At 40.5% G+C, this 21,658-nt stretch overlaps 1 protein-coding gene across 1 annotated transcript in view; it reads left to right on the forward strand.

Annotated features, from left to right (window-relative positions):
- The first annotated feature begins 648 nt into the window (after positions 1 to 648).
- The window catches only part of LOC129721700 (insulin-like growth factor-binding protein complex acid labile subunit), a 54,697-nt gene continuing 33,687 nt past the window's right edge, over positions 649 to 21,658 (forward strand). The window contains exons 1-2 of the mRNA XM_055674582.1: positions 649 to 778; positions 1,023 to 1,157. The gene's annotated coding sequence lies outside the window, so the exon portion shown is untranslated. The remainder of the gene's footprint in view (positions 779 to 1,022; positions 1,158 to 21,658) is intronic.

Genomic DNA, 21,658 nt, shown 5'->3' on the forward strand with positions numbered 1-21,658 from the left:
CTTTCTACGGTAATGTTGTCGTACACCCGCAACGGGGGAATCTCACGAATACACACGCGTTGGGCGTGGGCAGTGCGCAGCATAAACCAGATGAGAAACGCCAATGAGCCAAAGCTCATGTTGGCGCACAATTTTCTCCGACTTATGTTACGTGCTCTCTGAGTTACCCGTCTGTGTTTAGTAGCGTACCTATACATTAGAGAAATGACAAGACACTCACCGTTAAGGCAACTGTCAACATCAAAACGGGCGATCTGTATAATTTTGCATTGCCGTTATCCGTTTTGATGTTGACAGTTGCCTTAACGGTGAGTGTCTTGTCATTTCTCTAATGTATAGGTTCGCTAGTGTGTAGCACACTGGTACTCATGGACTATCGGATGGTGAAAACGGGTACGGATTGATTACATTGTTATATAGCAACTGGAACATCATAATTGACGCAATAACTTAAGCTTTTCGTGTAGTATTTAACTTTACTTGTTTGTGCATCATTGTGAGGTTTCATCCAAACTCATCTCGTTACAGGGTAGTCTTCAAGGTATAAAAAGTGAAGTCCGGCAGCACTGATGCTTTTGGTGAGTTCTGCGTACTGCTCGAACGGAAAACGAGAAAATCGAGAGAAAACGTGTTGCGCATCAAACTGTGAGTCTGAGTGCCATCGGTCGCGCAAGGCAGGCAGCCTAAAGCTAAGCGCAGCGGACATGTTGTTTCACTGCTGAGTAAACTTTAGCCGAGTAAAGTTGGGTACCGCCGTTGAATTTACCATCGAAGCAAAGTGAGTTGGTTGTTCTCCAGTGTTGGATTATCTTTTTTTTCTTTTTCTACATTTTAATAATTAGCGGGTGCTTTACACTGTGAATAATTTCATTCGGGAACCCTGACCTTGAAGTGTGAGAATTGATATTGATGGGTGAAAATTGCGCCAGGTGAACTGGATTTCCGGGAAAATCCAGTGGTGATTTCAGTGGGCGAAATTTCTCAAGTGCCACATTTTTGTGTGTGTGTGTTTTTTCTTCTAGCTTTTCGTTTGGTGAAAAGGAGTCAAAGAAGAGTCTACTGGATTAAGATAAGCTGCACAGATTTTACCTGAAGGAAACACATTGGTCCAGTTAGTGTGGTATACTCATACTACCAGTTCGACCAGTCATAAGAAGGTGAGTAAACAATGGCTCGATATGTCATCATTTATCACTCGAGTAACTTGTTAGTAGAGAATGTGTTATTTACTGAAAGGTGCGCAAGGTATGAAACTACTACACACTCAGCGAGAGACACGAACACGATAGGAGTCATTTGCCATTTTATGGGAATTCATCTCTACAGCTTGAACTAGTATCGACAGATGGTGAAAAGGACTGTCTACTCAATATTTTGAAGGCTTTTCAGGATTATACGAATTGAAAAGAATGTCACAAATCTAGTAACAGATACAGCGATTGAGGTCATTTGATTGTGGAAACTCTCTTTATCATCAACTGCATTGTTCACTTCGGAGGAAATTGTCCGTCGTTTTCTTTTCTTGTACTCGGACGCAAAAAAGTCAAATGCGACAGATTGAACATAAATCATACACAATGAATTCAACGAATCCCGTTATGCTTGAACCGTGGTCCTTTCACGCGTGCTGCAGCAAGAGCGATCGCTCTCGGGAACCATCATTGTGATGCATCTTCTGTATTCCCAATTCGAAACTGACCGTTTTCCCTTCTTTTTGTTTTCGACGTGGGACACAAAATCGAGAATGAAAATACATATAGCTCATGTTGTAAATTTTACAACTTGGCTCTGACGCTGTACCGTAGAAATCAGTGTTGCCATCGGTGTCACGTGTTTTCGAAAATAAACTCGTATTTTACAACAACATTCGATAAGAATATAGTCTGACATTATGAATCTTAGAATCTATAAGAATTAGACAAATGTTTATTTTGTTTGAAGTTTTTCTAATAGATGCACAATTTAAAGGAAGTTCTGTGAACACAATTCATGATTCAAGCAGAGTTCATAGGAACAACATATCCTTTGTTAAAAGTCCTTATCAAGCAGATTGCTTAAATTAAGTGCAAACTTTCATATCTAGCACCACTTGCTAGATCTAATGTGGTAAACCGTAGCGAAAAAAATGCAGTACAAAAGACAAACGGCAAATAAGGAGAAACTTGCAAGCGATTCCAAGTGTGATGTCGATAACAGTGCTGCAATTTTAGAAAAGACAACTAAGAAAATGTGCAGCCTGCTGCGGCAGCAAGATGCGCAACTGTGAAGTGAACTCAAGAACTGGATACACATCAGTGCAGTTTCTTCAACTGAACTTAACCTTCGCTGCATGATCCTGGACCTGGTCATATGTAGCAAGTTGTACCCATTTTAAAAAGGCGAAAAAAAGATAAACCCAAAAAGGAGGTACTGCTTCCGGGAATTCACAGTGACATTCATTCAAGGAAGAGAAAGAGAAAAACAAAAACATGCCTCAGCAATTTGGAAGAAGCCCAAAAAAATAAACGGGCTAATAAAAACAGGCAAACTGTTGTCAGTTCATCAGACGGTCCAGAATTTTCCTTCAAGCTCTCGATACATGCACTAGTGCAAAGGTGCAACTACCGAGCAGTCGTGATCCAGCGGGTTTTTTAGCCTCGTCTTGGTTGTGTGCTGGATTTCGCATCACAGCAAAGCACCGCCATATTGGATCAGTCAGGCTGCACACGTGTGCGTGATAGTGCAAACATGCACTGTGGGTGTGTTGAAGGTGGCCCTGTAGCAGCCAGCACCCATCATGTCGCAGTTTGGGTGCTTGCGGCTCTAGCCGAACCCGACTCGCAAGCTTAGCTCTCCGGCCCGGTCGTACCTACACACATTTGGCGGTATGTGGTATTGGCTGCGGTTTGCGTGTAGGCTTCGCAGCCGCGCTGAGCTCATCGGAATTGTTATCATTTTTTAGCGGAATTCGTTTGGCAAATATATGCGCCGCGCGACAGGCATAGGCTTCGCGATTCATTAATTTGAATTTTCAGAGAACTCGTTTACTTGACGGACAAATACGGACACGGTCGGACGGAGTAAACTGACTGAAACTGGCTTATTTTGGTTAGTTTTATTTCTCTATGTCCGTGCATGTGTTATCGAAACAATTATTCGTGTTGGATTCTAAAACCATTTTTAAATGTTCAAATAATGAAAACAATTTGACTTACGATCAGCGAAAAAAAAAAACTAGTAACAGTTTTTCTTCGTCTTTGAGTGTCGTCTATGGTGTTGCAGTGATAGCCCGCTCAATTCACATCAATGTGCTCAACAAACATTAACCGCACTAACCAATGTTTTAGACTTAAAATCTGACGTCAGTTCATACCATTACTGATGGTAAATTCAATCGGATGTTTTTATAAATACCAGCACGGCCCGATCGGACCGACCTTCTACGGCGATGTTTGATCAGGCGTGTAAACTTTAATTACATTTTGCGTAAGACGATGAGGTGTAAACTTAGTAACACGACTTCAACGGCAGACTCCTTATCCGGCCTGCTATCAACTAACTAAGTTCTGGAAACCCAAAGTTCTTAAGTACCAGAAATTTTATGACGTATACCTTCGAATAAATCTGGTTCGAGATCAGAATTTATTTTGACAAACTAAAAACAAACTTTTTACTATTCTTGTCTCAGACAGAATAACTGTAACCCGGCTTTTTAATTTAGACTTATCAGTAATTAGGCTACTAACAGCATTTGGCCACTTGGACGTCTAAACTCCGGGCCGACTTTTGGGAATCAGGTGCTCCGCTGAATCTTGTCAGCCAGGACTGGCCATTAGACATTCAAGTATTTTCTATTTTTCAACTCTAGAGTGATCAGGCTCGCAGGTGTTGAACCAAGCTGTAAGAAGAGGTTAAATTTCCGTTTCAATTGAAAAATAGTTTACTCGCAGTATTTTTTTTTACTAAATCATTTATTTGATATGACACAATACACCTTATTCAACAGGTACAAAAACTTGAAGTGTCGGCTTGTTCCTGCTTTAGTGCAGGATATCCCAGAATACACTTCCTTAGTGCAAAATGGGCATGTTTCTTTCTAGCCGCTGTATGAAACACAACCGAGAAAAGGCTCTGAATTTCAATTAACATTTTATGTAGCTGGGAATTGACCGATGCAAGGGCCTGCGCAAAATGCGAATACACTACACCAAGAAAGTGTTTCCATTTATCGCATCTAGCAGATACGACTTCTCATCAGTCTACCTACACTTGGCCGCAAATCTCGTTCAACTCTCTCTTTGGATTGGCACTCGAGATTCAATTGCATCATCTTCGATGTACAGGGGGTAGACAAAACGATTGAGACAGAGAAAATTTTGTCAATTTGAAATGGCCAGAGCTTCACGAAAAATGAACCAATTTTGATAAAAAAAATTTTATTTTAATAGAAAATTATTCTTTTTTTTTTCTTCATCTATAATTTATTTGACACGGCACAATTATAATTTAATGTTTAACGGCGCCAATTATATCTGGTAGCTCACTTTCTAAAGTATCTTAATAACTAAAAGCAAATTTTTTATCCTCGCTGCCGACTGAATCTAACTTAAAGCTAGAATGTTTTGCATTAAAAACACTGATTTGTTGTTTGATGGTTTTCCATCGCCATAGGTAAGCAGCATATTAAATATGTTCCGCTGCTGGGCCAAGATATTAAGGACTGGCATATTGGGTTGTCTCCCTCGGGGCCTGAGAGTATCGTGCGGGTCTAGTTGCTGTTTCCTGATCCGGGGTCTTAACGTGTTCTTGTCTTTTGGTTGGATGTAGGCGGAAGGGAATAGGATTAAACTGGGGCGTGGATGGATTTCAGGAAAATGTATATAAGGGACATATAGGATAGGTCACGGCTCGCCAAGACATCACGAACAGGAACAGCCGGCTGTCTACCCTCGGCCTGCAGGGAAGCTATTAATTTAGACCTGGCGTCACGGTGTACAGGGCATGACCAAACCACATGCTCTATGTCGTGATAACCTTCACCACAGGCACAGATACCACTTTCCCCGAGCCCAACACGACGGAGATGCGCGTCAAATCTATAGTGATTGGACATGAGCCGGGACATCACGCAAATGAAATCCCGACCTACATCCAACCCCTTGAACCACGGGTTCGTCGATACTTTGGGGATTATGGAATGTAACCACCTTCCCAATTCCCCTCTGGTCCAAGCATTTTGCCAACTGATGATCGTATTCTGACGTACAAGTGCAAAAAATTCATTAAAGGCAATTGGTCTTTCATAAATATCACCGTTTGTTGCGCCCACCTTAGCCAAAAAGTCCGCTTTCTCATTACCCGGTATCGAGCAGTAAGAAGGGACCCACGCTAAGGTAATCTGATACGATTTTTCGGATAAAGCACTCAGATGTTCCCGTATTTTCCCCAGGAAATACGGAGAGTGCTTAACATCTTTCATCGATCGGAGAGCCTCAATGGAACTGAGGCTGTCCGTAAAGATGAAATAATGGTCCGTGGGCATTTTTTCGATAATCCCTAGGGTGTACTGAATTGCAGCTAATTCTGCGACGTAAACAGAAGCAGGATTATCGAGCTTATGGGAGACGGTTAAATTGTTATTGAAAATACCGAAGCCAGTGGACCCGTCAAGAAGTGATCCGTCAGTGTAGAACATATTGTTGCAGTTGATGTTTCGATATTTATTGGAAAAAATTTTGGGGATCTGCTGCACGCGTAAATGATCCGGGATTCCACGAGTTTCTTCTATCATGGATGTATCGAAAAACACAGTAGAATCAGAAGTATTTGATAAGTCGACACGATTTGCAATATTCGAAGAAGGGTTAATATTTTGGGACATGTGATTGAAATACAATGTCATAAAACGGGTTTGAGAATTAAGTTCGATTAACCTTTCAATATTTTCAATCACGGGACGGTTCAAGACCTCACATTTGATAAGAATACGAGAAGACAGGCTCCAGAAGCGGTTTTTCAATGGTAGTACTCCAGCTAAGACCTCCAAACTCATCGTATGGGTCGACTGCATGCAACCTAAGGCGATACGCAAACAACGATATTGTATTCGCTCCAGTTTGATCAAATGTGTGTTTGCTGCGGAGCGGAAGCAGAAACACCCGTATTCAATAACAGACAATATCGTTGTTTGGTAAAGCCTTATAAGGTCTCCTGGATGGGCTCCCCACCATTGTCCGGTTATTGTACGAAGAAAATTCACTCTTTGTTGACATTTTTTCATCAGATACCTCACGTGACAACCCCAGGTGCCTTTAGAGTCGAACCAGACACCAAGATATTTGTGTACCAAAACCTGAGAAATCGTTTTACCCATTATTTGTGTTTGAAGCTGAGCAGGTTCATGTTTCCTAGAAAAAACTACTATCTCAGTCTTCTCCGGAGAGAATTCGATACCTAGCTGTAAAGCCCAAGCAGACAAATTGTCCAAGGTATCTTGCAATGGTCCTTGCAAATCGGCAGCTTTGGCTCCTGTAACAGAAATTACACTGTCGTCTGCAAGTTGTCTTAGCGTGCATGAATTTGCCAGACATTAGTCGATGTCATTTACATAAAAGTTGTAAAGAAGGGGGCTCAAACATGAGCCCTGGGGAAGACCCATGTAGCTAATGCGAAAAGTTGCCAAATCGCCGTGCGTAAAATGCATGTGCTTTTCGGACAATAAATTGTGCAAAAAATTGTTTAAAATTGGAGAAAATCCTTGTCGGTGAAGTTTACCCGAAAGAATGTCAATAGAAACGGAATCAAAAGCCCCCTTAATGTCCAAGAACGCAGACGCCATTTGTTCTTTGCGAGCATACGTCAGCTGAATATCTGTTGAAAGCAACGCAAGACAATCATTCGTCCCTTTGGCACGGCGGAAGCCAAATTGAGTATCTGATAGTAGGCCATTTGATTCGACCCAATGGTCTAAACGACGGAGTATCATTTTTTCCATCAATTTCCGGATACAGGATAGCATTGCAATCGGCCTATAAGAGTTGTGATCAGAAGCTGGTTTCCCTGGTTTTTGGATGGCGATCACCTTCACTTGCCTCCAATCCTGCGGTACAATGTTTTGCTCCAGGAACTTATTGAACAAGTTCAACAAGCACCTCTTGGCATTGCCGGGTAGATTCTTCAACAAGTTGAATTTGATTCTATCTAACCCAGGCGCGTTATTGTTACAGGACAGGAGGGCAACTGAAAATTCTGCCATCGTAAAAGGTGATTCTATCGCGTCGTGGCCCGGAGACGCATCGCGAACAATATTTTGCTCAGGAACAGAGTCCGGACATACTTTCCTGGCAAAATCAAATATCCACCTACTTGAAGACTCGTCGCTTTCGTTGACCGTTACGCGATTCCGCATCCTTCGGGCTGTGTTCCAAAGAGTGCTCATCGATGTCTCCCTCGACGTCTCGTTCACGAACCGACGCCAATATCCGCGTTTCTTTGCTTTAGCCAAGCTTTTAAGCTTGGTATCAAGCTCCGAATACCGTAAATAGTCGCCAGGTATACCTCCCTTCTGGAAGGCCAAAAACGCGTCGGATCTTTGCGTGTAGACATCGGAGCACTCTTGGTCCCACCACGGAGTGGGAGGCCGTTCTTTAATTGTTACGCCGGGATATTTCTTCGTTTGGGCTTGCAACGCGGCGTCGAGAATCAAGCCCGCGAGGAGGTTGTATTCTTCAAGTGGTGGATGATGTTGAATCGAATCGACCGCTTTTGAAATCATTTCCTCGTATAACTTCCAATCGACATTCCGTGTGAGGTCATACGGAATGTCAATTGGTCGCATGCGAGTTGACCCGTTATTAATTAAAATAAGAATAGGCAAATGGTCGCTACCGTGAGGATCGAGGATTACCTTCCATGTGCAATCCAACCGTAGCGACGTCGAACATAAGGATAGATCCAAAGCGCTTGGGCGCGCTGGAGGTTTCGGGATACGTGTCATTTCACCGTTGTTTAAAATAGTCATGTCGAAGTCATCGCAAAGGTTATAGATTAAAGAGGAGCGGTTGTCATTGTAAGGGGAACCCCAAGCCACGCCATGAGAGTTGAAGTCTCCCAAAATCAAACGTGGCGAGGGAAGAAGTTCTATTAAATCAAAGAGCATCCGTTGCCCAACCTGTGCTCTGGGAGGAATATATATTGAGGCAATACAAAGCTCTTTACCTTGTATTGTCATTTGACATGCGACAACTTCGATGCCTGGAATCGAGGGGAGGTTAATACGATAGAAAGAATAGCACTTTTTAATCCCTAAAAGTACTCCTCCATATGGGGTGTCTCGATCAAGGCGAATAATATTAAAATCATGGAAGTTGAGATCAATATTTGAAGTAAGCCAAGTTTCACAAAGGGAAAATGCATCGCATTTGTTTTTATTCATCAAAACTTTAAACGAATCAATTTTTGGTAAAAAACTTCTACAATTCCACTGTAAGACAGAGATAGAATCCTTCATATACGCAGTTGAATTAGGCATCGAAGGATACAATCGCTGCAAGGAGAGGCCATTGGGCAGTCAATTGCTTCAAAAATGATCTAACTGTTGGAAGGAATGCTGTAAGAAAAATTTTAATTGGATCGGGTACATTGAAAGTTTCAAAAATCCAGTCCACAATGTCAGAAAATTTCACTAATCCAGAGTTTGTTTCATCAACTGGGAGTGCAAAAGGAACAACTGGGGTTTTAGATGTTCCTGGCAGCGCTGGGAACTCCTTCTGGGACTTTAAATTTGCAAGCCCAGGAGGAGTTTGCTTCGGTTTTTCCGCAGCACTGTTTGGTTTGTTTGTAACTTTCATTTCACTTTGAGAAATCTTAGGACCTTTTCTGGGAAGTTTAGGAGAGGAAATATTTTTCCTCTTTCTAGACTCCCCAGGATTGGCGTAAGATGTTCCCGCTGGTGAACCGTCAGAATCGGTTTCATCAGAGGACAACAGATCAAAAGGGTTTGATGTAATGGGAGAAGTGGTAACGGTCTTCTTCAGCATCTCAGCGTAAGAACGCTTCGAACGCTCTTTGAGAGACCTCTTTATTTTATCCCTGCACGCTGCATGTACACCGCACATGTCGAGAGCTCATGCTGACTCTCCCCACAGTGAATGCATTTTTCAGCACTTTTACTGCAGGAATCATCCGCATGATTCTCCCCACACTTGCCACAACGTGCCTTATTGCAGCAGTAGGCGGCGGTGTGGCCTAACTGCTTACAATTCAGGCAGTTCATGACGCGAGGCACATATAATCGCACAGGGAGACGAACCCGGTGGATCGAGACGTGGCTTGGTAATGCTGACCCGGCGAACGTAACTCGAAACGAGTCTGACGGAGTGTATACTGTTTTGCCACCGATGATCGATGCTGACCGCAGTTGCTTGCAGTCGAGCACCTTTACATCGGGACATGTGTTGTTCTTAAAGCACCCTTTGGCACTTTCCAATATACACTTAACGGACAGACTCGAATCGGTTATGACACCGTCGATCTCCACGTCTCGTGCGGGTATGTAAACGCGATACTCGCGTGTGAAGAGCTCAGAGCAAGCGATAGCATTGGCCTGTGCCAGATCACTGACCACGACACGGAGCTTGTTAGGCCGGACCTTGGAAATTTCGGTCACGCCCTTGTACTCCTTCGTCAGGTCTTTAGAAATCTGCAAGAGGTTCAACTGTTTTGATTTCGGTCCCGCCTTTGGCCGAAAATAGACAGTATAGCTGCCCTGGGCTCCGTCTGGGTAAAGCCTGGGGCGAGGGGGGACTGAAGAATGAACAGGGGAGGGGGTAACAGAAGGGTCAGGGTCAGAGGGGTTCGGGGATGGTGGCGCGGGAGGCGAGGGATCTACATCCATCGCACTAAGTCTAGCGCACTAGCGCCGACAAGAACACGTACCTTTTTACTTCTCCCTTCCAGTAAGGTTGGTTGTCCGATCGTTCGAAGTTGCAGCCGTTACAGCCAGCAGCACCAATACAGCGATACAACTCAACTGTCAACTGATGGCTTCTTCTTTTTCGTCTTTTGTGTCTCGACCACTGCTGTAGCACAATTCAGCCAGCAGCCAAATCGGCTTACGCACCAGCTGGCAGTCACGATGCGAAACAATTGCACAAAGGCACGACCTTGAACCCGGATTTATTTCACTCGACCAGGCAAACAATGCCAACACTTGTTCACACGTCTTTTGTTTTATATTCTATCGCAGCGATCACCAAACACGTCCGATACTGATGCGTGTTCGGCACAGAATGAGAAAATTATTCTTGTTTTCTAGTATTACTTGAGAGCTTCACATGACCAACCTACATCGGAAATGTTTCGCATTTTAGGAGTGTGTGAAAAAATTCACATTTTTGCAACGTGAAGAATTTTTTTTGGCATCGTGTTTTTTTTAGAGGTAAATCTTACCAATAAACTAGAATTATTCGATTCGAGATCGAAAATCCGTCAAGGAACCATCGAGATATTAATCATTTAACTATGGGTGTTTCTTTTTCTAGCTTTTTTGGTTTTACGATAGTCCAGAAACCGAAAGTAGAGGGAAATTTGGATCTAAAGCTCGATAGCAATATTAATTACGGATACCCAAATATTCGATAAAATCAAGTACCTAACTCTTTTATTTTTGTAGATTGAAGAAAAAGTTGTTCTGCAATGTTATAGTTTCGTTAATTTTAAGCATTTTGTAGAAAAAAGATTTTCTCTATCTTTGGTAATAATTGATTTAGTGAAAATAAAAAAAACACATTTTTCGGCTTAACTGTTTTATTTCAATTTTCACATTAAAACTGGTTTTCTGAGAGAAACAAGTTTCAATACTGACATCGTGAATATCTCAATTATTTTCCGAGTTTTAAATGTTTTTACATAAAAAACCTTGCATTGTGCGGCAAACATTTGAAGTATCTATTGGTCTCAATGATTTTTTAGAAATATGTTGTTTTTATATTGGGTTGGCAACAATTAAACATATCTTGTGTTATACTTATCGCGTCGGGTCATATTTTACGGCTATTTATAGACGACAATCTATGCTACAAGTGACGTTTTGACAGTGTTGTGATCGTAGTTTCAGTCTCAAGTTACAGCGTGCCAAAGATGGAGTCCACCAAGTCAGAAATTCGTCATGTTTTACGTTTTTACTACCTGAGAGGTAAAAATGCAACGGAGGCGGCCAAAAAAGTTTTGTGAAGTTTATGAGACTGATGCTGCAACGTTTCGTACAGCACAGCGTTGGTTTATCGATTTCGTTCTTGTGTACTGCCGGTACCCGGATAACTGTCCCATAATGAAAAACAACATGTTGCGAAAACGGCGATTTAATGTTGTCCGTGAATTTTCGGATTTCCAGCAATTACATCCAAAACCAACGACCATAACAGTTTCATGGCAGCACAAGTTTATCGTTGAGAACAAAAAATCATGGATGGAATTGGTTTTACGTTATATAACTTGAAAAAAAAAAGACAAAATGGGACAAAATATGCGGGTACATTTCAAAAGTACTCGCATATTTTGTCCCATTACATATAAATTCAACCAGCAACCGGCAGTATCATTGACAACGTAGATTGTACTTCAGAAAAACAACATTAGTCTAGTTAATTAAATGACATACTTGTGTATGCCTAAAATAATCCGATATACACTAATCTGGAGCAAAATTATATGTTTGCAGTTTGCACCACTATGCAGTGGGACTGTAATGCGGGTACTTTCAATATGGGACAAGAACAACTTGGTATTTTTTCCATGTTTTTCCATACAAAAGTATCAATTTTAATTCTTTTCAAGAAAATATGATAACAGTTAAGTCGATTCCCGATGATAACTCAAAAGTGACCAAAATCAGTATGGGACAGTTATGCGGTTACCGGCAGTATACTTATCGCGTCGGGTCATACTATACGGCTATTTAGAGACGACAATCTGTGCTACAAGTGACAGTGTTGTGATCGTACGTTTCATTCTCAAGTTATAGCGCGTCAAAGATGGAGTCCACCAAGTAAAAAATTCGTCATGTTTTACGTTTTTACTACCTGAGAGGTAAAAATGCAACGAAGGCGGCCAAAAAAAATTGTGAAGTTCATGAGACCGATACTGTAACGATTCGTACAGCACAGCGTTGGTTTGATCGATTTCGTTCTGGTGTAGTGGCTATCGAAGATACACTCCGTACTGATAGGCCAATCGTCATAGAAACCGATAAAATCGTGGAAATCATCCAAGTAGACCGGCATGTGAGCGTTCGCTCGATTGGCCAGGAACTGGGTATAGACCATGAAACTGTTTGGAACCATTTGTGAAGATTGGATCCCAAAACAAGCTGGATGTTTGGGTGCCACACGAGTTGACGCAAAAAAAACTCTTAGATCGAATCAACGCCTGCGATGCACTGCTGAAACGGAACGAACTCGACCCATTTTTACAGTGAATGGTGACTGGTGATGAAAAGTGGATCACGTACGGCAACCTCAAGCGAAAAAAATCGTGGTCGAAGTGCGGTGGACCGGCCCAAACCATCGCCAAGCCCGGATTACGGCCAGGAAGGTTTTGCTGTGTGTTTGGTGGGATTGCAAGGGAATCCACTATGAGCTGCTCAACTATGGCCAGACCCTCAATTCGGTTCTCTATTGTGAGCAGCTCGACCGTTTGAAGCAGGCGATTGACCATAAGCGGCCAGAATTGGTCAATAGGAATGGTGTTGTTTTCCACAAGAACAACGCTCGGCCTCACACATCTTTGATGACTCGCCAGAAGCTACGAGAGCTCGGATGGGATGTCCTATCGCACCCACCGCATAGTCCGAACCTGGTATCGAGTGATTACCATCTCTTCCGGTCTATGCAAAACGCTCTTGGTGATACTAAGTTGGCCTCAAAAGAGGCTTGCGAAAACTGGCTGTCCTAGTTTTTTGCGAATAAGAAGAAGGGTGGGGGGGGGGGCTTTATAAAGGGGGAATAATGAAGTTGTCTGATAAATGGCAACAAGTTTGCGAACAGAATGACTTAAATCGGAATTGTATGTTAAATACAGCGTCAAATTTCGATCAGAAATACAACTTTTTTTTTCCCCCAACCCAATATTTGAGGAAATTTAATTTGAAAACGTGATTTTTATGCTCACACTAGTTTTTGATAATTTCTCAATAAGCGCTTTATCAAATATTGCAATCGAACTCTAGACTCGAATTTCTCCCAGAATTCGGTTTCTGGACCATTATGCACTGTGGTTTGTTCTGAAGAGTTTTAAAGAACTGAATTAAAATCTAAGAAAACATTTGAAATTTTTTTAAGATAACCGATATTTTTAAATGCAAGTTTTTAAAATCATATTTTTTCAGTTCAGGATCTTAAATTCTTTTTTACCTTTGTTATATTACCTTTGTTATACTAAACAAAGGTTCTAAAATCGGTCGAAAAACGCAAAATAGATCCATGATCCGGAGGGCCGAATCATATATACCATTCGACTCAGCTCGACGAACTGAGCAATGTCTGTTCGTGTGTATGTGTGTGTATGTGTGTGTATGTATGTTGTCTGTATGTATGTGCCGCAAAATACTAACGCACCTTTCTTACAGAACGCAATATCCGATTTTAATGATCTTATACGCAAACGAAAGCTACTGTGCTCCCCCAGAATGCTACCAAGTTGGTTTTTTGATTAGTGGCTTAGATTTTAAAATATTGATCAAAGAGTATTTTTTATATAAGAAATTTAACTTTTAAGGCAAAATTGATGGCACGGAGAGCCATGTGTTGTATACCAATTTACTCAGATCGACGAATTGAACAATTTATGTATGTTTGTGTATGTGTGCCTGTACGTTTGTATGTGTAAATATGTTGTTTATATGTGTAGTATATCAAAATCGACCCAAGAAAGAAAAATAACAAAAAAACTCTCTTTACAGAACGCTTATTCCGATTTTGATGTTTGCATGCTCAAATGAAAGCCCCAGAGATCTTTGAAAATCATACTGAGTGCGATCTTTTATTGGTTGCTTGAACTGTAGAGTTTTGACCAAAGTATATTTTAGACATGGGATATTTTACTTTCTGGATAATTTTTCTCTCTCACTGCCCTTTCTTCTTCTCTATCCCTCTTTTTTCGTATCGCTATTTATTTCTCAAAGGAAATCAACAATCATGGACAACTTTTTCATAATCTTTACACTCTTCGTAGTGCGTCTTAACTGGTGGAAATAAATTACCCTTAAGCTTTTTCTTGAAAATTTGAACCAGACTTTAGAAGATACTGCAATGCTTACTTAGCTCCTTTTCTTCCGAAGCTCCCGTCCTCACTTCTTATAAAATATATACTAAATTGTACGTTGAACCTAGATTTGCGAAGAGTAAGAAACATTTACAGCTTTCGGGAGCCAAGCATTGTAGCAAAATCTGATCCCACATGTAAAACAAATAAAGATGCAGATATTTTGAAAAGCTTTACCAAAGATGTATAGACCTATTTACGTACGAATCTGTTAGTGCCACCCGTTGAGAAAAACACAAATAACTCGCTGTTTTGTTTGACATGCTACGTTTTGAACAGCTGGAAAATTTTTCAGTTGAATACTTATTTTATGTATTAAATTTGTGACCAGGAATCTAAAGTAGCTGGTGAACGTAATCGGCAAAATAAGGAAAAAGTGTTGAAACAACTCTACATGGCCATACACGTTTACTAGTGTGCGCAGGTGAAAACTTATCTCTATGAATGATACAATGTGCTCATGTAAGATATAAATATTGCTTTCTAATTTAAGACTAAGTGCAAACAGAGTATCCATGTTATTCCACTTCCCGTTATCGTAGCAAGATTTAAAAAGTCTTTATTTCGGATTTTTTTATAAAGCCTAGGCCTTCGAAAACGATAATGTTCTCGCCTACACTCTGAAAATCCAAAATTCTCAAAGATTGTGGAGAACCTTCATTTTCAGATAACGCATTGGAGATAGAATTAAATTGACAACTTTCATCAATAGCTATATTCTTTTCCTGTATAATTCTAAACTATATTTCGAGAGCAGGTTTGTAGAAGTTTGCTTCAATTCGTAAAAAAACTTGATGCTGATTCATAAATCTAGGTCCTGCGATTTCTGAAAATAAAGCGAATAAGTAGAACCGCATTAAACTAACATACATGTTTGCTATTCTAGTGTGGAATTAGCATCATTGTTATCTATTACTGTTTCCCCACGTTCGATTATCTCAAAAAAAAAAATCAATTACTTCTAGCCAGCATTTAAAAATTGGTTTGTGATCGAAAAAATAAGACTCATGTACTCCAGTGATAACATTCATATTATTTGCAAAAACGACATCAAGCTTTAATTCAATGATCGTCTTTGGTTAACTCTATGAAAACTATCTTTCAAATTCATTTCATTCATTATTGAATTTGGACTTATGATGGTATACGATTTGTAAGTGACTGGCCAAATATGTATAAAGTAATTGTATAACAAAGGTTTCTGCACCACTAGGTGGATTAATTTAGGTTTTTAAAAAAGTTCAGATAATTTCCAAGAAGTTATCCATTGACTGCCTTTCTCTATCTCTCGTCATTATTTAGATATATTGATTTACGAGAAAGTTTGAGTTCCTTGGTGCTGCGAACCCAAGGAAAATTATACCCAACAGGAAAAAAACAGCAAAAACAACACCCTTACCTTACCTTACCAAACAGCCCCAAGCCGTGGTGTGGCCTTTGCTGTACGTAAGAGTCGTCTCCCTTCCACTCGGTCCATGGCTGCAGTTCGCCAGCTCTGCAGTCTACGTAGGGTCCGCAGGTCGTCTTCCACCTGATCGATCCACCTTGCCCGCTGTGCACCTCTCCGTCTCGTCCCTGACGGATTGGTTTCAAGAACCATCTTTACCGGGCTGTCGTCTGACATCCTTACAACATGCCCAGCCCACCGCAGCCTGCCTATCTTAGCGGTGTGGACGATAGATGGCTCCCCAAGCAGCTCCTGCAGTTCGTGGTTCATTCGCCTTCTCCACACTCCGTTTTCCATCTGCAGTCCACCGAAAATGGTACGCAGTACCTTCCGCTCAAACACCGCAAGGACGCGTTGGTCCTCCACAAGCATAGTCCATGTCTCATGCCCGTAGAGGACTACCGGTCTGATCAGCGTCTTGTAGATGGTTAACTTGGTGCGCGGGCGAATTCTACTCGATCGAAGCGTCCTCCGGAGACCAAAGTATGCACGATTTCCTGCCATAATGCGCCGTTGAATTTCTCTGCTGGTATCGTTGTCGGCAGTTACCAGTGAGCCCAGGTACACGAACTCATCGACCACCTCGATTTCATCACCACCTTTTGAACTCGAGGTGGGAGGTTACTGATACTGTTACTGTCTTCACGTGAACCCCTTCCTTTCATGTACTTCGTCTTCGATGCATTGATGACCAGTCCAATCCGTTTGGCTTCAGCCTTTAGTCCGATGAACGTGTCCGCCATCTTCACAAAGGTCCGAGCCACAATGTCAATATAGTCGGCGAAACCAAACAGTTGAACCGACTTTTGGAAAATCGTGCCACTCGTGTTAATCCCCGCTCTTCTAATGACACCTTCCAGGGCAATGTTGAACAGTAGGCACGAGAGACCATCACCTTGCCTCAGCCTTCTTCGGGTTTTGAAGGGGCTCGAGAGTGCCCCCGAAACACGAACTACACACATCACTCGATCCATCGTCGCTTTGACCAACCGCGTCAGTTTGTCCGGAAAACCGTAAAAACAACACCCATACCTAATTAATTCATATCTCGATGGATCCTTGATGAATTTTCATCCTTTGGGTACCAATGAACTCGTGAACTCGGAATGAACTGTAGTTTTACAACATATAAACATAAAAGAAACAAGATGTTAGAAATAGTTCTAAGCGTTGCAAAAATGTACATTTTGACACACACTCCTAAAAGCCGCAACTTTTCCGGTGTCCGTTAGTCACATCAAGTTCTCAAGTAATACTAGGAAACTAGGATAGTTTTGCGGTAAAATAAAACCTGTTTTGCTAAAATTGATTCATTTTTCGTTAAGTTCTGGCCATTTAAAAATTGACAAAATTTTGCCTGTCTCACTCATTTTGTCAACCCCCTGTACACTGGGATAGTGTACCGCTTTTGCTCTTGATAAATTGCGTGCTTGAAGCTGTTCTGTGAATGGCAATCCTAATGCAATACCTCACATTTAGATGCTTAATGTAAGGTATTGCATTTCATACGATCTGTGAAGAGTTTTTCTGCCTTTTAAATTAAAGGCCATACAGAGCATACTCCAAACTCAACACAGATGGTGTTCTAATGTACTTTTGGAATACTGTTGACTTCTTTGAATTTTTTGGTAAGCATGATTTTTCTGTGAGTGTAGCGGAGAGTTTATTTCCGATCTAATTTTGCGGAGAAACCTATGCGATTTGACGTTTGACGTGATTTGATGTTTGACGTTGCAACGCTGGTTAACATCGAAATGTTTTAATTAGCTCTTCAAATCTATATTCAGTATCATATTACTGACAACACCTCTTCGGCTTTGACTCCAAAAAAAGAAGAAGGACATACGTTTTATTATGTTAAAGTCGTTGCACTCTAAAATCCTCCAAATTCAAAAATCGAAAACGCCTCGTAGAAGTGAACCTTTCTACACTTCGTCGTTTGCTGTCAATTATGTTTTACGATTCCCGGGAACCGGGAATGGAAAAAAAATCTTAACAAACATGAGATTTTAAATAAAGTGTATTGATAAAAGGTATCGAAAAATCGTTTACAATTTCGTATCAATTCGCATGAAAAACGAATTGAAAAACAAAACTTACTCAAGTTCACATCGGAAATTGCAGAAGAGTAGCTTCCAGCGTTTATATGTCGTTGAACAATCGCTTCAGATCCACTGACAATTTTCAGTTAAACGCAAATAATGTAATTTCCTTCTGTAAAATTTTGCTTGAGTCCGCTTAATCACCGCTGGTGTTTGATTTCTATAATACTTCTAAATCACCGATTCCATCTCTTGCTACATTTCATTTGAAACTGGAGTTTTCAATACTTTCAGTTTGTTGAAAAGTAAGCTGAGTGTTAAGCAGGCATTTGACAACAACAAAAAAATGCTATATTTCGTACTGCATTTTTTGAGCAAATTATTTCTTCGGACTATTCTATATATGCTATAGTAAACAATATCAAAGCCCAGCCGCTAATATTTTATCGAATATATTTGCTATACCACCACACGATGCGCTTTATTTTCGTAAAATAAATTGTGTAACAATATAGTTTTAATTGTTTTAGTTGTTGTTTAGTTTTAATTGGCATAACAAAATTTCGAACCCATTGGATTTATTTGCCTAATTTCTCGTTGGCTGAATAAGACAGCAAATGTTTTTGACAAATAATTGAAGCAAATAATTTTATATAACACGGCCAGCAAATATTGACCGTTATTTCAAGCAAATATTTGCTCCCTATAATGTCTACTTTAAAGGTGTTTTACACTTTGACGACTTAAGATTCGTCTTTTACAGTATATTAAATTTGATTGCACAATTGTGTGGGAAACTATATTAAATATTGCGAAATTTTTCGATGAACCCGGGAATACCGGAATCCCGGGAATCAATATTTCTGTTCCCGGGTAATTCCCGGGAAATCGTTTCCGGGATTGCAAACCCTAGTTTCACGCTTCACGTTCGATTTTCAGTAAAACTCAAACACGTCATTTCAAGTGTTTTTCATGGCAACTAACGACTGAATTTTCAGCTTACAAGACAGTTTCAATGAATGACAATTATTTGCTCCAAATATAGAACTCACAATGACAATATACACTCAATATTGTCATTCTCCTGCTGTTACCCTCTCATTCGAATAAATACAATCAAACAATTGTTCTGTCATCTCAGTAGATGCCAAGTTTACGCACTTCGGAACTATGACCCGACCGTCGTACCGAATTGCAGACGAAAGCCCCACGGAATTAAAGTAATAATCATCCATTCAGTGCCCGTTTTGTATCCTCTCGTCTTCTAATCATTATTTACCCAGCAAATGAATGTTTATTAGTGCGTTACTTTTTATATTTTCACGGCTTCGCTTCCGCGGTGGCCGGCAATTGATCGTCCGGTCTCATGTGGTAGAGAAAGGTAAAGTAAAGACTACTTGAAACAGCAGCCGCTATCTGCCAAAGGGCCACCTTTGGAAGTAGAGTTAACGTGCTGAAGTAAGTCCTATTCTTCAGCTCATTCGTGTCGACTTGTTTTTTTTTTTCAGCAACGTGTAACGTATACAGAAGTTTTCGTGGGTATGCTAACAATTTTCGCACTTAACAACAGTGCCAACATTTGTGTTATTTACCCGAGTGCACTGGTTGAGTTTTCCTTTCTTTCTCTGATTCTTGATCTTGATTTCACTGGAGATGTACTGCCGGTAACCGCAAGTCAGTCCCATCTGTAATTTTGTCGATTTTGAGTTAGCATTGGATTTTGGCCCATCTTTGAGCGTATTTTCAGATGTACCGATAAAAAATAGTGGTTTGTTCAACAAAAGTGGAAATCAATACCAAATCGAATTGTCCCATTATGAAAAGTAACCGCAAGTCAGTCCCAGGGGAAAAATAACCGAAAGTCAGTCCCAATTAAAAAAAAAAACATGCATAATAGGTACAATAAAATGGATGGGGAGTGGAGAAGGGAAGTTTTATATGACCGTTTATTTAAAAATAAGTTTTCTAGTAACAATTATCAATTATTGGGATTATTTTTTAGTTTGAATTGGTGATGAATTTCCTGCTAATACGAATTCAAGTCCATTTTTTCACGGTTCGCTTCATCGTGTATTTATCCGGAAATTCTTCAGTACCGAAAAAAGTTCCATCAGAATCCGAGGAATCGTTTCAAGATATCTCCAAAGGTGATGCGCGAGCCTCAAGCGGATTTCGATCATCTTGACATTTGTTGTCGGATGAACCAACTGCAGTCCCGGCTTAAGTTTCTTCATTCAAATCCTCACCGGATGAGTTTTCAACGGTTCCGTACTTCTCGAGATTTCCAACGCCGACATTTTTTAAACTGTTCTCATGGACATACACTTCCGAACTGCGAAGGATTGACGGCTTTTCACGGTAACGAATAACAACACTTCAACACGCACCATAGCACTATGTGACTGACTTGCGGTTACTTTCCTCTTCGGTGTAGAATGTAACGGCAAGTCAGTCACACTCAATGTTTTTATCATGAAATCAATGATTTCAGTGGTTTTTACAACGTAATTAGTGTAGGCTAGTATGCAAACTATATTTTAGCATGAATATTGTTAAAACAATTCATCTTAAATAAGTGATAACTGAACGTGAATAAAATATCTTTCGAAGCTAATTTCTCGACTACATAATTTTACAGATGAGACTGACTTGCGGTTACCGGCAGTGCAGTCTAAGTCTATTACCTTTACACACAGAAAATTTTCTTTCAAAATTTTATATACGAATCAAAACGAATCAAATGACCCTTAACATTCAAGAGCATTCGATTTTTTGTGAAAAATCTTCTGAAAAAAAAAATTGTAACACACTATTTTCCTCAGTGTCATCTTGCCACCGCCTTGAAGACGGCTCACAGGGTAAATGAACGATTAAATCAATTCGAACCAGCCGCACTCGTGATGATGCCCGATGTAAGCTTTCTTGATCTACGGATGATTACTACCGACGGGAAAGTACGGAAGATCAGTGAGTAAAAAACTCATGCGAATCGTTCTGGAACTTGTCCGTTGCTGTGTACTGTTTCCATCCGATCGCCTCAGGGAAATACGGGTTTATTTTACGTTACATTTTGCAGCCAGCGTTATCGAGTACGAATCTGTTGAATAGTCGATACGATCCTGGTACGGTTTTGCCATGTGTTATTAGTTTCTAACACCTCGTAACTGAAGTAGGATCATTTGCTTTAGTCAGCCTAAGAACATTGCGCATTTTTTTAATTCCAAATATTGTTTCCTTTCAAAGGTCAAGAGCGAGCATTGGGTTTGGATGCAAAACTTGTAAATCGAGTTAAATAACATCCACTGATTTATTGATCGTTAAATCGCTTGCCTAAGCTAAGAAGCGCGCCTGTTCACCTTGAACGCACGCGGGTGCATAGATAGAGTTGATATTGTCAACACGTTTTGTCGTTAGTTTACGACGGAACAAAAGTAAACTGGTTAAAAGTAAATGAAAACAAATTCAACGAGTTAAGTCATGTCCCAAGTAACACACGTTGGTAGTTGACGTTACCTATTCCATGACATCTCTATCACCAGAAAAGCGCAAAACATGAAGGCTAATAGAACAAGTACCGATAACAGCATGAAAGCAGCCAACTTGATAGAATTAAGTGGCAAAATACATCTCGAGTACTAATACGGCAATGCGCAAATCTGTTGCTATGACAACTGTTAACCAGTGCATGCGCAAATGTGTTGTGTCGGCGCAGTGCAACTAGATCGACAATAGCTTTTATCAGTGGCAGTTTCAATTGATTATAAATTGATGACAGAAAAAAAAATATCCACCTTTCAAAAAGAGTTGTTTCTTTTGCTTGAATATTAAAATTGTGTTCGCATAGTTTCAACGTTATCTGGATATAAAATCT

This window comes from Wyeomyia smithii, chromosome 2 (assembly GCF_029784165.1).
Source record: "Wyeomyia smithii strain HCP4-BCI-WySm-NY-G18 chromosome 2, ASM2978416v1, whole genome shotgun sequence".
Taxonomy (NCBI): Eukaryota; Metazoa; Arthropoda; class Insecta; order Diptera; family Culicidae; genus Wyeomyia; species Wyeomyia smithii.